Genomic DNA, 21,170 nt, shown 5'->3' with positions numbered 1-21,170 from the left:
CAGTGTCTTTATAGTCTTTCACTCAAACAGAAAGTAAAAGAAACAGTATTACAGAAATACTAAGATACACCATTGTGGAAGATCTCAAATGAATTCCCAGGAAAATAAATTTATTGACTGTGAGTTTTAATGTTGTGTTAATCTTTCAATATGTTGATATTTCTAGATTAGCCTCTGCCAGGATCTCAGTCTACTGCTTTATTTCTCACTGATGAACAAGTGAACTAATCTGAAACACGCGGAGAAGAAAGAGCAACTCTCTTGTTTAAATGTGAAACTTGATGTTGTTTTTAATTGATTCACAAGTTTTTATGTAAGAAAAACAAGGGTTTTTAGGAGACATACAGATGAAGAATAAACACAATAAAAACGTTCTGAGGCTGGTTTTTGTTTTATCTTCATTTGTTTCTTGTCTCACAAAGTAAACACAAGATTTTTCTGACATGAAACATATATTTCAGGGTACAAAGATGTACAGCTTGAGACATGGGATGTAGAGACCATTGCCTGAACTTAAGCAACCAAAAAATCCCATTGTAATTCAAGGACATTAGTAATTTGGAAACAAGTGACACCAGTAGGGATTTGTAGCATTGCTGCTATCCCATAATTATTGTCCTTGTTTGCAGGTAAACTTTTGGTTGCACTAAGGGAAGGTACCAGCCCACTTCTTCCTGCAGAAGATTCACTATGCACCAAATCCCCTGGACCAGGGCCTCAAGGATGCCTCTGTATATTGTTTAAGGGAATACATTTCAGTTGGCTGAAATATACCACAACTACAGACTCTGAGGCCCATAGTGACATCAGAATGAACTGAAATACCAGGTCAATCTTATATCCCATAGGTTGTGTCTATAGGCACTGGCAAAAGGATGCGCCCAGAAACATCCACTGATTCTCTCCAATAACAAGCTATAATTGGTCTAGAGGTAATACACTGTTGACAGATTGAAAGGAGAAAGAAAAATGATCAGAATCTGAACAGGGCAGAAGACTGGCAGCAGTCTGAAGGAAATTGTGGCAGGCAGGCATTTTAGAGGAAGAATCCACAAGATGTACAAACTGATTGGAGAAGCAAGTATGTTCAGTAGAGAGATGAGTTAGAGATGACCTTGAGGCTCCCAATTGAGAAAAATGGGTGGATGGTAATGCCTGAATTAATAGTGGAAATTCAGGAGACAGAGGACAAAAGGAAGAGAAATCCCATGGGAAGAAGACAGAAAATTTGCTTCTGAAAATGTTGAATTTGAGGTGCCTGGAAGACAACCATGTGGAGATAAATGTCCAGCAAATAGATGCAAATTCAGAATTGGTGCTATGGAGAGTGGTCAGGCCTACAGTTTTAGATTTGTTTTCCTTGGTAATATTTACAGTGATGTTTTAATAGCTCTATACATTAAACAAAGTATTTTCTCACCATTTTCACATTTTACCTGCACTATAGTTCTGTAAAAACAAGCACAGCAAATTTCCATTTTACACAAAAGGCAACAGCTTGAAGACAGTAACTAATCTGCCCCAAGTCCATGCTGGGAGATAATGCCAAGGCCAGAACCAGACTTATGCCTTCTTAAATTTATACTGATATCTCCTAGACACTGAGCACTGGGAAACTGGAATTCTTCACTTATTGTTTGTAAATATAGATTGGATGTGTTGCAGAAAGATGACATATAAAACCATGCAAGTTGATAAACTTCTCTTGAGGACTATATTAAATTGGAAGTTGGAGGAAGAGGAGCTAGGGAAAGAAAGAGAAAGAAAGTAATTACAGAGGTAAGAGGAGAAGTAGAAAGGAGAAAGTCATAGAAGAAAAACGGAAGAAATTCAAAGACCAAAGAGTTAAAAGCTGTCAACAATATCAAAGATAGTTTCTTCCCTACTTCTCATACAGAGTGGACATAGATGAAGTCTGCTCACAGTTAGATGCTCCAAAAGTCTTGCACCACACATGAAATACCTCTGCTTATGTGTACAGAACAAATATATGTTTCTATCCCCAGCTCTATGCACAATCTCAAAAATTCAGCTTGAGAGTTACTTGAATGAATTTTACTCCCGACTCCCAGTGATAAAGCCATCAGTAAATTTCACAAGATTCCACGTGTGACCTTTAGTCATAGATCAATATGTAATAACATACTTTTTAAATATAGATCACATCAAAGAGGCCATGTCTACACAACAGCAAACAGATGTTTTGGCAAAGAGAAGAGCCTCCATATGTTTATGACTGGCAGTATCTCATGGTGAGAACCACTTCCCACCCTTTCCTTATCTTTTTTATTTTTCAGTTTTATTTTTAAAACATTTGTTTCTGATATATAGAGGTAAGTTTTTCAGACATAAACCTTTCAAAAATCAGGTTTCCTCTTAAAGTGGGCAAACAATATACACAAGGAAAGCAAAATGGGTCAAGTCAAACCACTCAACAAAGTCAATATGACAAACATTTATTGAGTGTTTTCTACACATGGAGCACCATGATTGGCACTGTAGGGATACGAATATATAAAAATATAGCGCTTGAGGATCTTTTCTCTGACAGAGGAAATGGTGCTCATGAAACATTTGATCTGCTTTCCTGCATTTCTCAGCCCTCTTAGAATTAGACAAGACCATGTGACTTGTTCTACCAATGATCTGTAAGTAAAAGAAAAGCCAAAGGATAGAAAGAGTTGGCTCATTACTTTCCTTGTTGCTCTTCCCCTTCTTTGACAATCAAGAAAGTTCTTTTAGATGGTATAGTGCCACAATGATAGAGCCTCTACCAACCAGAATTCTGAGTAACTGTATGGATCGGCTCTTTCCACTGCCTCATGCTGGACATAAAGTGTGATGGTGTGTTGTGTATTTTTTTAAATTAAGCCACTGAAATTTTGGCATTGTTTGTTACTAAAGTATAAACCTAACCAATCCTGACCAATACTTGTGTTTTTGGAGCTCACATTCCAGTGGGAGCAGATAGGCACACATCTAAAAATCTCTAGTCGGCTGATAACACATCTCACTTGCTTCGTGCCTATTATACATCAATTACTACCTGTTGATTATTTTTACCACATTGTTTCACTTTCAAAAATATCCAGATTTGGATAATAAATTACATGTTTACCCATAGACTAGATAGTAAATAGCCTATGGTAAATAGTGTAGGAAATACAGAAACATGGCATCTAGGAAGGAGAAGATAATCTTACTAGAATAATTTGATCATTTGAACTAGAATTTATAGTTTTCTGCTAAGCATATATAGGGCAGATGAGGTCTGGAGTGAAGGACATTCCAGTACCTCTCAGTTTGATCAAAAGTCCAATGCAGAAGTAAGGATATTTTGGAGATTAGTAGGCAGATTAAGGTAAGTATGGTAAATGTAGAGGAGGAGCAGAGGAGTTGAGATGACAAAAAAGCAGGAGGAATACTGGCTAGATGAATACATTATCAAGGGCTCTGAAGACCCAACTGAGCAGTGTGCATTTAAGGAGTTTATTTGGGAGAGCGGCGTATTATACTTGACTTCACTGATTAGCTCTTCCTTTCACTTTTGACTTTCTGATCCAGATTTTGGATAGCCTCAATTTATAAAACAGACTAAAGTACATATTGCTGAGGTTGGGAGACTCTTGATAAACTTCAAGTAGAAATATTTTTTAAAGGATGACCCAAAAAGAAGGAGAGGGCTGTTCAATTGAGCCTATGGTAGTTGATGCTCAGGGAATTATTTTTATAAATTATACAAATGCATAGAGTGAAATAGGCATTATATTCTATATATGGTAATGGATATGCTACTAAACTCTAAAATACTGCACAAAGACAAATAACTATGGATATGGCAGATATGAGTTGCACTCCTAGTTTACCTGGGACAGACACGGTTCATGCCTATAGCAGCAGAATGTCCTTTTACCTTCAACAGGATCTCAGTTTGGATTACAAATTCTGTGGTCCCCCTTCCTATGATATTCAGGATGGAGATAATTTCACATTCTTCATTTTTCTTCTTTCAGATTTAATTAACACCAATCTGAAAATAAATCTGTCAGAAATCAATGTGGAGTCCAATACTAGTCATTTAAGAGGCCTTCTCTTTCTACCTTTTACAGTTCATGAATTTCATGGGTTCATGCCTCAGGGCTCCCACCTCAGGCTCTCTACCCATACCAGCAAGATCCTTCCATGAGGCTAAGTATCACCTCCTATTGGCTCTTGTGAAGGGTTCCCAGGCTTCAAACATAATACCTAATTCTTACCCAGACCCCTACACAGATGACTTCTTCCCGCTTAGAGAAGAAGGAAGGCATGAATAGCAGGTGTGAATGCAAAGTAATGTGAAAAAGGCATAAAATAAATGTTAACTCAAAAGATCACCAATTAACAAACAGGATCAGGAAAGTCCTTAAGGGCTTTTAAAAACATTTGAACTGTTTTTATAGATGTTGTCATTAGCATGCGTTGATGATATGCTACACATCTGTCATATGGACATAAGCTTATCTTGCATTATATACCATAACTAAACCCAATTTAGTATCTGTCTGCCTCAAGAAATAACAAGCATATGATTGATGTTGATATATTACTATTTTTACTTTATTCATAATATCAATTTTTTTTTAATTTTTTAAATGTCCATTTGTTTTTGAAAGACAGAGAGAGATAGAGCATGAGCAGGGGAGGGGCAAAGAAAGAGAAGGAAACACAGAATCCAAAGCAGGCTCCAGACTCTGAGCTGTCAGCACAGAGCCTGATGCAGGGCTCAAACCCACAAGCAGCAAGATCATGACCTGACCCGAAGTCAGACACTTAACCAACTGAGCCACCCAGGCTCCCCCATAATACCAATATTTTAATGAAAGTCCATCTGATTTACGTTGGAACTGCTGGGTCACAGAGTTGCTTGCTGAGCCTACTATAAAGTCAAAGATTTGTGGAATAAGACCTGACAAAGCCAGGCAGTGTGGCCAGGTGGTGATACCTGTGATCACTGCCTCAGTTTAAATTCAGGCTCTGTCATTTAACAGCTGGTGACTGTGGACAAGTTACTGACTTCTTTTAAATTTCAGTTTCTCCAACTGTAAACGAGGATGACATGAAAAGCAATTTCCTCATAGGGTGTTCTGAGGATCATTTGAGCAAATGCATGTTAAATTCTTAGCATAATGCCTGGCATTTCTTGATTTTGTCAGATTTAATTAGATCTGGCTTGAACCTCCATCTGCCAACATGTGGTGGAAAGTCTGATATCAGCCATTTGGAAAGTCCCCTTCTTCTTTCTTGGAGAGCACATGAAACTGAAGAGCTCATACACTTTAGAAAGAAGGCTCTGCTTTTCAACGAGTGGTAGCCAGGGTTATCTTGAGCCACACTTAGCAAGACCCAAGTGGACTTACGTTTTTCAAAATAAAATGAAACTTACTTAGAGTGTAAACCCAGACTTCCTCTCTATTGTGTTTTTTCATCTTCTTTGGGTTTCTATTCCAAGTTCATATTGTATTATCTCGCATTTACCAAATGTAAATAGTAATGTAGTGTCCTAGCTGTTGACTAGCTTTCATTCTCCCCAACTCTGGAATGGAAGGTAGAAACAAGGCCCTGTATGTTGCTGCTCAGGTCATGCCAAACAGGCACCCAGAGGAAGGCTGAGCCGGCACTGAAGTCTGGCCTGCATTCTGCCCTCTGGCCTTGGGACCTGGTGCAGGGCTGTGGCTGCCAGAGAAAGGGGCACCTTTTTCAAATATGCACAAAGAATCTTTCCAGGCTATAGGCAGCCCCAATAGGAAACATATGTTTTAATTCTATTACATTTTCTCAGCATCTAACAGATTTGCAAACACAAACTGGAGTGGAGGGGTGATCTACAGAGAGTGCCTCAAAAAATAACAATCTTAATTTATTGTTTGAAATATTTTCTGGTGAAGAGTAAAAAAAAAAAAGTGGTTATATCCACTGCTACTTTCTAAATGTTTGTGTTCCCCCAAATTCACATGTTTAAACATAATCCCCAATGTGATGTTATTTCAGGTAAGGCCATTGGGAGGTGATTTGGTCATCAGGTTGGAGCTCTCATGAGTGGGATTTATGGCTTTATAAAAGAGATCCTGAAGAGCTCCCTTGTGAGGACACAGCAAGAAGAGAACTACCAGGAAGTGGACTCACCAGACATAGAATCTGTCCACACCCTAACCTCAGACTTCCCAGCATCCAGAACTATGAGAAATCAAGGTTTGTTGTTTAAGACCATCCAATTTATGGTATTTTTGTTATAGCAGCCCAAGCAGACTAAGACAGGGGTTGAAGACAGAGTATTACGAAATAGTAGATGTTTTAACTCAACTCCAGTGCACAGAAGACAGAGAAAAACATTCAGGTTTTATGGAAAAAGCAAACCTAAATGTTGTCCAAATGTTGTGTGATAATACGAAATGAAATGTGTTTTTATGTATCTCACATCTGCAACATATAAGCTGACCACTGGAATTGTAATTTAATAAGAGTAATTAAGCTATTTGCCACCTAACATGACATTATCATATGATTCATTGTTAGAAAAAGCCTTTGTTGTCTTCCTTGCCAACACTGAATCATCAGCAATATATGAGTTTGCTCTCTTTTTATGTTAGTGTTCCTGGAAATGAAATATTTTCTTAGTGATTTCGTAGTGAAATTATGGTCATCAGTAAATCTTTTCTTTCCTCTTCCCCCCACAAACACTGATTATGTAGGATAGGAGGCTCACTTCCCCAACTTATCTGGCATTTCCCTGCATGCAAAAATAAATAAATGAATAAAGGGAATGACACGGATATGGTACTGCAACATCTGGTAAAGTAATAAATTATTTTAACTTAGGAGCTGTAAAACAGTCATACATTTTTAAATGTTGCCCTTGCACCTGATAAAACTTAAGAGGTGAGTGATTTCTGTTTGTCATTCACTTTCACCATTCTCAAACTATTCTCTAACAGTGTTTCCCTGCCCCCTAAACTCCCATTATAATTCAGGCTAATGACAAATCTAAGTCAAATACTTAAATAAAATCATCTCCCAATGTCCTTTATGGCATACAAGTTTTGATTTTTGATCTGGCATTTAATGTGTAGTTTTGTATCCAATCGATACAACCTTTTCATTCTCTTTGCCTTTATAAGGATTAATGACTATAACAACTATTGTATTGTAACTAGATGAGCAGAACAGACAAAACTATCCTTAAATATACTTTGTGAATCCAAGCACAAAGAGAAATGTACACTCCAAACTGCTTTAATTATTTTTAACTTTTTAAACATTTAATAATAGACTACTGGTTGATAAAAGTTTATAAGTAGTCTGGATTGCAAAGGTAATAGAAATACAAAGGAATTAGCTCATGCAAACTATAAGATGGAGGAAATATAATAGTTTTTCCTGTCGAAGATGATTTCTTCTTAACTATCAGAGGCATTCAAACTAAAAATAAAAATACGTAAGTCCACACCTAAAGAAATAAAGTGGAATAAAGGATTCAGAGCAAACCTGCTATAAAGAAGCTGTAAAAAGCAAATTATCTGGCTTACATTTATATCCAAGTTTATACTGTGGTTTGGGAAGTCTTGAATTTGATTATGATTCTGTTTTAGAAGTTATTTTAAATGACCACATGTATATCAGGCCTACTAACATCCAGAGTATGTTTGAAATAAAATTTTAGAAAGCTTAATAACTTCAAAGTGTAATGTAAAGTTTTTATTCATGCATACATATTTAGTGTTTAATAAAATATGGAAAAGCCTTATGCAAAATATTTGACATTTGCAAAGACATTTAGTTCTGAAGACAAAGACTGTGAGACTATTTCAAAACCAAAATAAATATTTCAGTCTTTGAGATATAAAGATTACTATTGAAAGATATTCTGTATAAATCATTTCAAATGAAGCCCAGAAGGAGAAAAAAATGTTATTTAGTTTGGCATTGCTTCTAAGGATTTCTTTAAAGATATTCTGAAAATTACACAAATCAGAATTTGGGAGTTATTGTTTCAGTTTCTCAAATACAACATACTGTTGGGAGGGTTACAGAAAATGAGAAGAGGGAGAAAAAGAAAAAAAGAGCAAAGAAATAAGTGCTCCTCACCAGCCAGCTCACCATGCCATTTGCGCACCAGTGGGCCTAGGCCAGACTCAGAAGAGCTGTTGCCTATCACAGTTTTAGTCAAACTCACATGGGCTCAGTTACTGAACACCTAAAGCAGATGCATCATGATTGAGACACATCCTGAAGAGCTCATACTTCTTCAGATCAGGAATGTTCCCAGAAGAGCTTTTATTGGCTTCATTTTGCTTTTCTTCCTAGTCCTAATAAGGGTGTTGGTATTTAGGTGAGAGGATTCCTGGACTAGCTAATTGTGATTTCCAAAGAATTGACGTGTATGTTGTTGGCATTTCAGTCCAAACTGATTTGCATATTTCATTCCCAGCTTAAAAATGAAAGAGAGACATAAAATTCAATCATCAAGTGACCAAAAAAAAAAAAAAAAAGTCCATTTCCTTAAATACCTACTATATGCATACCAGCTATTGATTGATTCATTGATTGCTTGACACTGATAGCTATGTTCTACATGTGATTTGTAGTGGTCACTATAATGTACCATCCAGATGCCTTTTCAATGAAGGACCTATGGTTCCAGCTGCTGGGGGTTCCATCAGCAGATGTCTATTGCTGTCAGTCTCTTCAGGGACTGTCTCAGCTGCAGACAATTTCCTTACCCAAAGTCATCCTTTCCTGAGACAACAGACATATAATAATTTATTGATGTGAGAGTATAAAGGATTGGCCACCTTGGCCTAATGGGAAACCATTCTGAAGAACATTCTAGTTGCAGAGCTCCTGTGGGGTCAGCCATGGTTGTCCTTTGGCCTGTATCACAGCTTGACTTCCACAGGTGTTCATCCTCCAGGGCATTCCTCAGTAAATATGCCACACACTAAACTCAGTTTCAGAGGCTCCTTCCAGAAAAACCAAACGTGTGACCATATTAGACTGACATTTAAGTGTCCTTTCTCTAACTCAATGGGAGAATGTGAAAAATGTACCTCTTAAGTAAAGGACAGCCCATCTTACCTATGAAAATATGTAATATTCTTAAACTCATTGCCCACTCCAAACTCTCAGTGCCTCTACTCTGTGCTTCTGTTTGGGTAATGTAACAAAGTCTTTACTGCAATTGATTTAAAGTGGAAGAGGAAATGGAGACATCTTTGTTGCTACCATTGTAATAAGAGTTGGAAGTATTTTAATATAATACAGAAAGGGATGAATCTCCCTGATCTGTATGGAAAGCCATACTGAGAGTTTTTGTATGTATAACCTTACCCAAGTTGGGCTATGCTGACCCAAAAATAAGGGGATTAATGAGCCTAAATCCAATCTCTGAATTTGAGCTAATTAAGTGACAAACACCAGTTTGCAAGCACAAAGAAAATGAAAGGAAGAAAAAAAGGAAGAAATGAAAGGAAGGGAGTAATGAAGAAAGGAGAACTAGAAGGGGAAAAAGGAAAATATTGATAATTCTGATAAACTTAAATTTTCAAAAGAAGCCATAAACTCAAATGCCTATGGAATGAGGGAGCTCAGGTGAATGTATGACATCTTTGCAGGCCAAATGTTGATTTGGAGCTGCCAGTTTGCAACTCCTTTCAGAAGACTGATTACTATATAATAATGACCATTTTGTCCCATCTCTCTTAAGGTATGTCCAAATCAATTTTTGTGAATATCATCATATTTTATATCAAAGAATCTATTTAATGGAAATCCTATGAAAAATGAATGAAAATAAGTAATCTTAAAGGTTTACCTATTTTATAACAAATTTTTAAAGAAAAGGTGTTGATGCTATAGTGGGATTACTTAGATAGACCAACCTGAAAAGAATTACATTACATGTGATGGAAGTATAATGCAAAATTCTGCCTGGGGGTAAGGTGAAGGGATGTTTAGCAAAGTTCCTCTTATACAGACTATTTCTCTCACTCTCTAGCTCTAGGTTTAACATCATCTCTAAAAACTAACAATAACTCATCAGTCTTGAATTAAAGCTAAATTATCCAATGACTCGAAGCAATACATTTTTAAAATTGAGATGTCATTCACATATCATAAAATTCACCCTATTAAAGTGTACAACTTGGTGATTTTTTTTGTATATTCAAAAAGTTGTGCAACCATCACCACTATCTAATTCCAGAAAATTTCATCACTTCCAAAAAAACTCATGCTTATTAGCAGTCACTCCCCATTTCCTCTCCTGCCAGCCCCTGGAAATAACTAATTTACTTTCTGTCTCTATATATTTGTTAATTCTGGGCATTTCATATAAATGAAGTCATAACAATATTTGATCCTCTCTGGTTTCTTTCACTTAGCATAATTTTTCAAGGTTTATCCATGTTGTGGCATTTTTCAGTACTTATTCTTATTTATGGCTGAATAATATTCCATTATATACATATTCTACATTTTATTTATTAACCCATAGGTTGATGGCTACTTGGATTGTTTCTACATTTTGGCTATTACTAATAATCTTCTATGAATATTTGTATATACATTTTTGTATATTTTGTATATTTTTCTATGAACATTTTATATATTCATTTTTATTTGTCTTGGGTACATACCTAGCTGTGTCACATGGTAATTATAAGTTTAACTTTTTGAGAAACTGCCAAAGTGTCCTGCAAACTGGCTACACCACTTTACAATCCCATCACTAATGTATAAAGCTTCCACTTTCTTCAAATCCTTACCAATAATTATCATCTAGGAGTTTTATCATTATTATTAAGGCCATCCTAATGGGTATGAGTAATATCTTGTGGTTTTGATTTTTATGTCCATAATGACTAATGATGTTGAACATTTTTCATGGGCTTACTGGTCATTCCTACATCTTTGGAGAAATGTTTATTCAAATACTTTGCCAATTTTTTAATCAGGTTATTTGTCTTTTCATTGTTAAGTAGTGTATTATTTTAAATGAGAAAAGCTGCTCTTTTATTGTCCTGTTAAGGGTCACATGAGTGGATGACCCTCTTGGCTATTGTTCTTGAGAACAAGACACTCATTGCTCCAGGATTAGCTATTACAAAATCTTTTAGGGCTTCATAAAAATTGTTGTATCATGTGAGAGAATTGGTGTGAGAAGTTAATCACAGGGGATGTGATAGATCCATTTCCATGGTGAGTCCATAGGCTTTTAGGGTAGAGACTCCAAACCTGGTTTTAAAGCTAGGGAGGCTCACTGGGGTGGATCAAGACCTCAGGGCCAGTAGGGATAAGAGGAGCAAGGAGACCTCTGAAATAATATTATCCTTAGGAAGAAAAGAGTCTAAGCTTGTGATTCAGGCTGAAGCAAATGTCTAAGTATTCACAGGGAAAGGTTAGTGTATTTGATGCTGGTAGCTCTCTGGAAAAAACAACTCTAGTTAAGTGAGTATAATTTGAAGAGAAATAGCTACAGTGGAAACTGATAGTACAGTAACCTTAAACCTGAGAAGATTATGTAATTTGCTTTTTAAACCATGATACTTTTAAGTAGAAAAGAAGTACTATTAACCAGAAGAGTAGAAAAAAACTTGTCCTCTTGAAGTGATTTTCCTACTAGGCTGAGACACTTCTAATTGTAAGGTGCTTCATGCTTGAAACATTGCAAGATAATAAGCCTCTAGCAATCATTGAAGAAATAGTGGCACCACATGGAGTTTAGCACCAATGTAAGGCATAAACGTATTCACCTGGCATTTGGAAGCAGAGCAGTCTGGGCTTCCTGCTCAAAGGACAAATGACTATTTATCTACCTAATGGTGAATCATACCACATTGGTTATAAATGCATAAGCCAAATTCATAGTTTAAAAAATACTTGGGAGGGACCAAGATGGCAGAACAACATGGAAGGTGTTTTTGCATCTTTAGTCCCTGAAATGCAGCCAGATCAACACTAAACCATCTTGCACACCTAGAAAACTGACTTGAGGATTAACATAACAATCTGCACAACCTGAACCACAAAACTCTGCACGAATGCAGCACAGAGAGGTGAACCTGGGGAGAGAGAAGCCACGGAGGGCAGGGAGCTGTTTTTGCTTGTGGAGACAGGATAGAGATGGGGGAGAGTATGGGAAAAGCACCCCTGCCACAAAAGCAGCTAGAGAGAAAAAGGAAAAGTGGAAACAGCCACAAAGGTCTAAACAAAAAAGAAAGGAGAAAGGAGAGGGCTTTAATTCCATTAAGACTCTATAAACAGGGAGAGTGCAGAGTCTGAAATTCCATAGCTGGATACCTGGTGGTACTCTGGTGGGAAGGGTGAATCCCCAAGAGCACACAGCAAGGTCCGAGGGGTCCACAGGTGACACGGGGAGTGTGTTCCTCTGCTGGGAGGACATTTAATAGAGGCTGTGCGGCCTCCCCACAGGCAAAGGTCCCAGCGGACCCTGGAGAACAATTACATTCACTGGTGTTGGAACAAGGATGTGAAGGGGGAAGCCTGGTGCCAGATGTGTGTTGTGATTTACCATAATCTCTGAAAAACTGCTGCTACACAAACATGCAAGTTTTTTGGGGGTGGGCTGGCACCCAGCCACAGTCTCAGGGCATTGGCAGCAGCACGGTCTCACAAACATTCCCGGGGCAGCCGGCACACAGCCATTGCTCAGTGAGACCCTCCCCCAGAGCGTGTGAGCAGGTCAAAGCCACAGTCCCTCAGAAGTGAGGGGCTGGGAAACACAGCCCCATCTGAGATAAAACTCAGGAGGGAGGTGCTGCTTGGCAGCCTGACAGCTTGGTCACAGACAGTGTAGAAGCAGGGAGTTAACAGAAGCCAGAGAGGAAGGAAGGGTGCTTGATTGCCGGTTGGGGAGAACAGAGTTCTGATACTAGAGACTGGGTAGCTGGGTAAGCCATTTTCACCCCTCCCATGCATGCACATACAAGTCCAAATGTACCACAACAATCCACCCCAGTAAGCTAATCAGCACCACCTAGTGGAGAATGGAACCATTACACTAAGCCCTGCCCAACTGGGCCAACCCAGCTCTTGAAGAACACCATAAGTCTCTCTGCCTGCGTAGTTTATGGACTATAAAGTGCTTCATAGTTTGACTTCTATGGGAAGCCAGATGTAATTTCAATCAAACTTCATTCTGTTTACTGGTCGTTTTATTCAATTTTTTTTCTTTTACTTTTCTTTTCTGATTCTTGAATACAGAAACAGAAAAAAACTATTTTTATTTTCCATTTTTATTAAAAGCATTTTTCTTTAATTTTATTCCACTATATTTTTTATTTTTTTGTAAATTTCTTAATTCTATTTTATTTTCATCATTTCATTTTATTCTATTTTATTGTATTCATTTTCCAAATATTGAAACATTTTCCATTCCCTCCCCCCTTTTTTTCCTTTTCTTAACTTTCCCTTTTTTCTCTAATCTATCAAACTTCTTTCAATAACCAGACCAAAACACACCTAGGATCTAGCATCCTTTATTTGATTTCTTTGTGCGTTTTTAATTTTTTAATTTTTACTTTTTTTACTTTATTAATTCATTTTCTTCCTTCAAAATGATGAAACAAGGGAATTCACCCCAAAAGAAAGAACAGGAAGAAAGGACAGCCAGGGACTTAACACAGCTACAAGAAATATGTCTGAAACAGAATTTAGAATGATAATAATAAGAGTACTAGCTGGGGTTGAAAGCAGACTAGAATCCCTTTCTCAGAGATAAAAGAAATAAAAGTTAGTCAGGATGAAATAAAAAATTCTATAACTGAGCTGCAAGCTTGAATGGATGCCATGACAGCAAAGATGGAGGAAGCAGAGTGGCGAATCAGCAAGACAGAGGACAAACTTAAGGAGAATAATGAAGCATAAAAAAAGAGGGAGACTAAGACAAAAGAGCATGATATAAGAATTAGAGAACTCAGTGACTCATTAAAAAGGAATAACATCAGAATCATAGGGGCCTCAGAAGATGGAGAGAAAAGGAGATAGAAAATTTTACATGAGTAAATCATAGAGGGAAACTTTCCTAACCTAGGGAAAGACACAGACATCAAAATCAAGGAAGCACAGAGAACTGCTATTAGATTTAACAAAAACTGACCACCAACAAGGCATATCATAGTCAAATTCACAAAGTACTCAGGCAAGGAAAGAATCATGGAATCAGCAAGGAAAAATAAAGTCCTTAACCTACAAGGGAAGACAGATCAGGTTTACAGAAGACCTATGCACAGAAACTTTCAGGTCAGAAAGGAGTGACAGGATATATTCAGTGTATTGAATCCAAAAAATATGCAGCCAAGAATTCTTTATCCAGCAAGGCTGTCATTCAAAGTAGAAGGAGAGATAAAAAGTTTCCCAGACAAACAAAAACTAAAGGAATTCATGACCACTAAACGAGCCCTGCAAGAAATTTTAAGGAGGACTCTCTGAGGAGAGAAAAGATGAAACAAAACAAAAAATACCAAAGCAACAAAGACTAGAAAGGACCAGAGAACACCACCAGAAACTTCAACTCTGTAGGCAACATGCCGGCAATAAATTCATATCTTTCAGTACTCCCTCTAAATGTCAATGGACTAAATGCTCATATTAAAAGACAAGGGTAACAGAATGGTTAAGAAAACAAGATCCATCTATATACTGTTTACAAGAGACCCATTTTATTTTTTTTAATTAATTAATTTATTTTTATTTTTTATATTAAATATAATTTATTGCCAGATTGGTTTCCATACAACACCCAGTGCTCATCCGACCAGGTGCTCTCCTCAATGCCCATGAAAGACCAATTTTACACCTAAAGACACCTTCAGATGGAAAATAAGGGGATGGAGAACCATCTGTCATGCTAATGGTCACCAAAAGAAAGCTGGAGTAGGCAAACTTACATGAGAAAATCTACATTTTAAAATAAAGACTGTAACAAGAGATGAAGAAGGATATTATATCATAATTAAGGGGCCTATCCACCAAGAAGACCTAACAATTGTAAACATTTATGCTCCAAACATGAAAACACCCAAATATATAAATCAATTAATCACAAACATAAAGAAACTCATTGATAATACCATAATACTAAGGTACTTCAACACCGCACTTACAGCAATGGACAGATCATCTAAACACAAAAGCAACAAGGTAACAATGGCTTTGAATGACACACTGGACCAGACGGACTTAACAGATATATTCAGAACATTTCATCCTAAAGCAGCAAAATACACAGTCTTCTCAAGTGCACATGGAACATTCTCAAAAATAGATCACAAACTGGGACACGAATCAACCTTCAACAAGTACAAAAAGATCGAGATCATAACATGCATACTTTTAGACCACAATGCTATGAAACTCAAAATCAACCACAAGAAAAAATTTGGAAAGACAATAAATACTTGGAGACTAAAGAACATCCTACTAAAGAATGAATGGGCTACCCAGGGAGTTAAGAGGAACCTAAAAAATACATGGTAGCCAATGGAAATGATAACACAACATCGCAAAACCTCTGGGAAGCAGCAAAGGCAGTCATAAGAGGGAAGTATATAGCAATCCAGGCCTTCCTAAAGAAGGAAGAAAGGTCTCACATACACAACCTAACTTACACTTCAAAGAGCTAGAAAAAGAAAAGCAAATAAAACCCAAAACCAGCAAAAGACAGGAAATATAAAGATAGCAGAAATCAATGCTATCAAAACCAAAAAAGAAGAAAAAAACACAGTAGAACAAATCAATGAAACCAAGAGGTGGTTCTTTCAAAGAATTAACAAAATTGATAAATCCCTAGCCAGTTTGATCAAAAAGAAAAAGGAAAGGATCCAAATAAATAAAATCAAGAGTGAAAGAGGAGAGATCACAACCAACACTGCACATATACAAACAATAATAAGAGAATATTATGAGCAATTACACACCAATAAAATAGGCAATCTGGAAGTAGTGGAAAAATTCCTAGAAACAATAAACTACCAAAATTGAAATAGGAAGAAATAGAAAATTTTAACAGACCCATAAAAAGTAAAGAAATCAAATTAGTAATAAAAATTCTCCCAAAAAACAAGAGTCCAGGGCCGGATGGCTTTCCAGGGGAATTTACATTTAACGAACAGTTAACAACTATTCTTTTGAAGCTGTTCCAAAATAGAAATGGAAGGAAAACTTCCAAAATCATTCTATGAAGCCAGCATTACCTTGATTCCAAAACCAGACAAAGACCCCACTAAAAAAGAGAACTACAGACCAATTTCCCTGATGATCCTGGATGCAAAAATCCTCAACAAGATACTAGCCAACCGGAACCAACAATACATTAAAATAATTATTCACCATGACCAAGTGGGATTTATACCTGTGATGCAGGGCTGATTCAATAACCTCAAAACAACCAATGTGATACATAACATCAATAAAAGAAAGGACAAGAACCACAAGATCCTCTCAATAGATGCAGAGAAAGCATTTGACAAAATACAGCATCCTTTCTTGAAAAAAACCTCCAATGGGGCGCCTGGGTGGCGCAGTCGGTTAAGCGTCCGACTTCAGCCAGGTCACGATCTCGCGGCCTGTGAGTTCGAGCCCCGCGTCAGGCTCTGGGCTGATGGCTCGGAGCCTGGAGCCTGTTTCCGATTCTGTGTCTCCCTCTCTCTCTGCCCCTCCCCTGTTCATGCTCTGTCTCTCTCTGTCCCAAAAATAAATAAAAAAACGTTGAAAAAAAAAATTTAAAAAAAAAGAAAAAAACCTCCAAGAAAGTAGAGATAGAAGGATCATACCTCAAGATCATAAAAGCCATATATGGAAGACCCACTGCTAATAACATCCTCAATGGGAAAAAACTGAGAGTTTCCCCCTTCAGGTCAGGAAAACGACAGGGATGTCCACTCTCACCACTGTTATTCAACATAGTATTGAAGTCCTAGCTTCAGTAATCAGACAACACAAAGGAATAAAAGGCATCCAAATCAGCAAGGAGGAAGTCAAACTTTCACTCTTCACTGATGACATGGTACTCTAAATGGAAAACCCAAAAGATTCCACCAAAAAACTGCTAGAACTGATCCACGAATTCAGCAAAGTTTCAGGATATAAAATCAATGAACATAAATCAGTTGCATTTCTATACACCAATAATAAAGCAACAGAAAGAGAAATCAAGGAGTCAATCCCATTTATAATTGCACCAAAAACTGTAAAATACCTAGGACTAAACCTAACCAGAGGCGAAAAATCTATACATGAGAACTATAGAAAGCTTATGAAAGAAATTGAAGAAGACACCAAAAAAACAGAAAAAGATTCCATGCTCCTGGAATGGAAGAACAAATACTGTTAAAAAGTCGATAATACCCAAAGCAATCTACATATTCAATGCAATCCCTATCAAAATAACGTCAGCATTCTTCACAGAGCTAGAACAAACAATCCTAAAATTTCTATGGAAGCAGAAGACCCCGAATAGCCAAACCAATCCCAAAAAAGAAAACCAAAGCTGGAGGCATCACAATCCCAGACTTCAAGATGTATTACAAAGCTGTAATCATGAAGACAGTATGGTACTGGCACAAAAACAGACACTTCGATCAATGGGGCAGAATAGAGAACCCAGAAATGGACCCACAAACATATGGCCAACTAATCCCTGACAAATGGAAAGAATATCCAATGGAATAAAAACAGTTTCAACAAATGGTGCTCAGAAAACTGGACAGCAACATGCAGAAGAATGAACCTGGACCACTTTCTAACACCATACACAAAAATAAACTCAAAATGGATGAAAGACCTAAACGTAAGACAGGAAGCCATCAAAATCCTAGAGGAGAAAATAGATAACAGCCTCAGCACATCTTACTTGATACATCTCCAGAGGCCAGGGAAACAAAAGCAAAAATGAGTTATTGGGACTTCATCAAGATAAAAAGCTTCTGCACAGAGAAGAAAAGAATCAGCAAAAGTAAAAGGCAACTGACAGAACGGGAGAAGATATTTGTAAATGACATATCAGATAAAAGGCTAGTATCTAAAATCTATAAAGAACTTATCAAACTCAACACCCAAAAAACAAAAAATCCAGTGAAAAAATGGGCAAAAGACATGAACAGACACTTTTCCAAAGAAGACATACAGATGGCTAAGAGACACATGAAAAAATGCTCAACATCACTCATTATCGGGGAAATACAAATCAAAACCACACTGAGATACCACCTCACACCAATCAGAATGGCTAACATTAACAACTCAGGCAACAACAGATATTGGCGAGGATGCAGAGAAAGAGGATCTCTTTTGCACTTCTGGCAGGAATGCAAGCTGGTGCAGTCTCTCTGGAAAACAGTCTGGAGTTTCCTCAAAAAAATAATAGAACTACCCTACAACTCAGCAATTGCACTACTAGGTATTTACCCAAGGGATGCAGGTGTGCTGTTTCGAAGGGGCACATGCACCCAATGTTTACATAAGTGCTATCGACAACAGCCAAAGCATGGAAAGAGCCCAAATGTTCATTAACAGATAAATGGATGAAGAAGATGTGGTATATATATACAATGGGGTATTACTCAACAATCAAAAAGAATGAAATCTTGCCATTTGCAACTACATGGATGGGAACTAGCGGGTATTATGCTAAGTGAAATTAGTCAGTCAGAGAAAGACAAATACCACCTGACTTCACTCATATGAGGAATTGAAGATACTAAACAGATGAACATAGGGAAGGGAAGCAAAAAGAATACAAAAACAGGGAGGGAGACAAAACAGAAGAGACTCATAAATATGGAGAACAAACTGAGGGTTGCTGGAGGGGTTTTGAGAGGGGAGATGGACTAAATGGGTAAGGGGCATTAAGGAATCTACCCCTGAAATCATTGTTGCACTGTATGCTAACTTGGATGTAAAAACATACTTGTTGCCTTTATGACAGGTCCTAATGTCTATAAAATGTTTGCATTTTATGTATCACTTTCCACTTTGCTAACTTTTGAGCATTTCAAAGCTAATTGGGTCAACTAACCCAGAAGTACATACATCTTAATTTCCTATTTTTATTTTATTTTTATTTTTTTACAGTTTATTTATTTTGAGGGAGAGAGAGAGAGAGAAACAGAGAGAGAGAGAGAGTATGAGTGGGAGTGGGGAAGAGAGAGAATCCCAAGCAGGCTCTGCACTCTCGGCATGGAGCCCAACGTGGGCTCTAACTCACGAACCGTGATATCATGACCTGAGATGAAATCAAGAGCCAGATGCTTAATCAACTGAGCCACCCAGGCACCCCTTCATATCCTATTTTTAATATATACTTCTTAATGTAAAAACTTTACATGTGGTTTATCAAGTTTTGCCTTTTTTGGATATATTTCTCTCAATTTTAATGATTACTTTCTTATTAACTACCTAAATACAACATTTATTATTTTTTCTCTAGTTTTATTAAGGTATAGTTGACATATAGCAATGTGTAAATTTAGGTGTATAATGTGATGGTTTGATACACATAAATGTCATAAAACAATTACCGCAATAAAATTAGTTAACACCTCCATCACCTCACATAATTATCTTTATTTTTTGTGGTAAGAACATTTAAGATCTATTCTCTTGGTAACTTTCTCTCTTTTTTATTTTAGTTAATTAGTATACAGTGTAACATTGGTTTCAGGAGTAGAAATCAATGATTCATCACTTACATACAACACCCAGTGCTCATCACAAGTGCCCTCCCTAATACCCATCAACTATATAACACAGTATCATTAACTATAGTTACTATGTTATACATTAGATCCCCAGAACCCATTCATCTTATAACCAGAAGTTTATAGCCTTTGACCGACATCTCCCTGTTCCCCTGGCAACTACCATTCCATTCTCTCTTTCTATGAGTTTGACTTTTTTAGATCCCACATATAAGTGAGATATAGTATTTGTCTTTCTCTGATTTATTTCTATTAGTGTAACGTTTTCAAGGTCCATCCATATAGTCACAAAAGGCAGTATTTTATTTTTTTGTGGCTGAATTAATGTTTCGTTTTCTATTTAACACATATTTTGTCCAATTAATTCATCTACAGACACTTGGATTGTTATTATTGTGATAAATTATTTAAAAGTAAATGTTTCCTGTATCTAATTGCAATACTTTTTACAGCAAATACTTAATTTATATCTCTGAAATTCAAAAGTGACTGAATTATAGCATAATTCTTAATTGTTGAATTAATTTTTTTTAAGACTTTTAAGTTGACACTTCAATTTCCCTGATCTTGGAACCATGACTATTCATTTTACCTAATTCTCCTTGCATAATGCAATTTACCTAACTAATGAAATTTGTCCTCAACCATTGTGCTTTTCTCTGTTTTAAAAATAGCTTTCAAGTAAATAAGTGAAGGTATTCATGAGTCATGCATCCTGAGAAGGAAATGCCACTACTCATCTTCCTTTATCTTTTGATTATAATATCTGCTATAAGAAAAGTACTATCATATCCAAACCACCAATCATCACAATTTTATCAAGCATGACACATAGAGTACAATGTTCCCTCTTTGTAAGAACACTGTACTTTGTCTCCAACCTTTCACACTTTGCTGGTAACTATCTCAGGTGTATAGATAAAGGGAACAGAAGCAAGATGAAACACTGCCAGTGCCAGATTTCCAAGGCTGATTTGTGTTTAGCTAGAGTAGAACTCCCCTGGAGTATTAAGATATGCATACCAGCTTTGGGATGATCTAATTTGCTTTTCAGTAACTAAGTGGGTAACAATTGCTTTCTGTTATTCCCTTCAGCTCATCTTCCTTGCTGAAGTTGGCTCTGGACATCCATTTGCTGCTGACACTGGTGGGTTCATTGGGCATAATCTAGGTCACATATTCCTGGAAAATGAGCCTGAGTATATCTAACCCAAAGATTTCAGGAAAAATGTCATGAGCCTTGAACTTGGTAAATTCAGGGAATTTGCCTCTTGTTTAATAGACTCCAGAACAGTAATAATTTTCTGAATGTTTGGTTTAGTATTTTGAACCTTTCAAAAATACCAACAATAGCCAGTGTATCAAGACGCTTTATAGCTTTGCCAGAATTCCCATATATTTGGTATTCCAGTGACCCAA

Source organism: Panthera leo, chromosome A1 (genome assembly GCF_018350215.1).
Source record: "Panthera leo isolate Ple1 chromosome A1, P.leo_Ple1_pat1.1, whole genome shotgun sequence".
Lineage (NCBI taxonomy): Eukaryota > Metazoa > Chordata > Mammalia > Carnivora > Felidae > Panthera > Panthera leo.
This window is presented reverse-complemented; position numbering follows the sequence as displayed.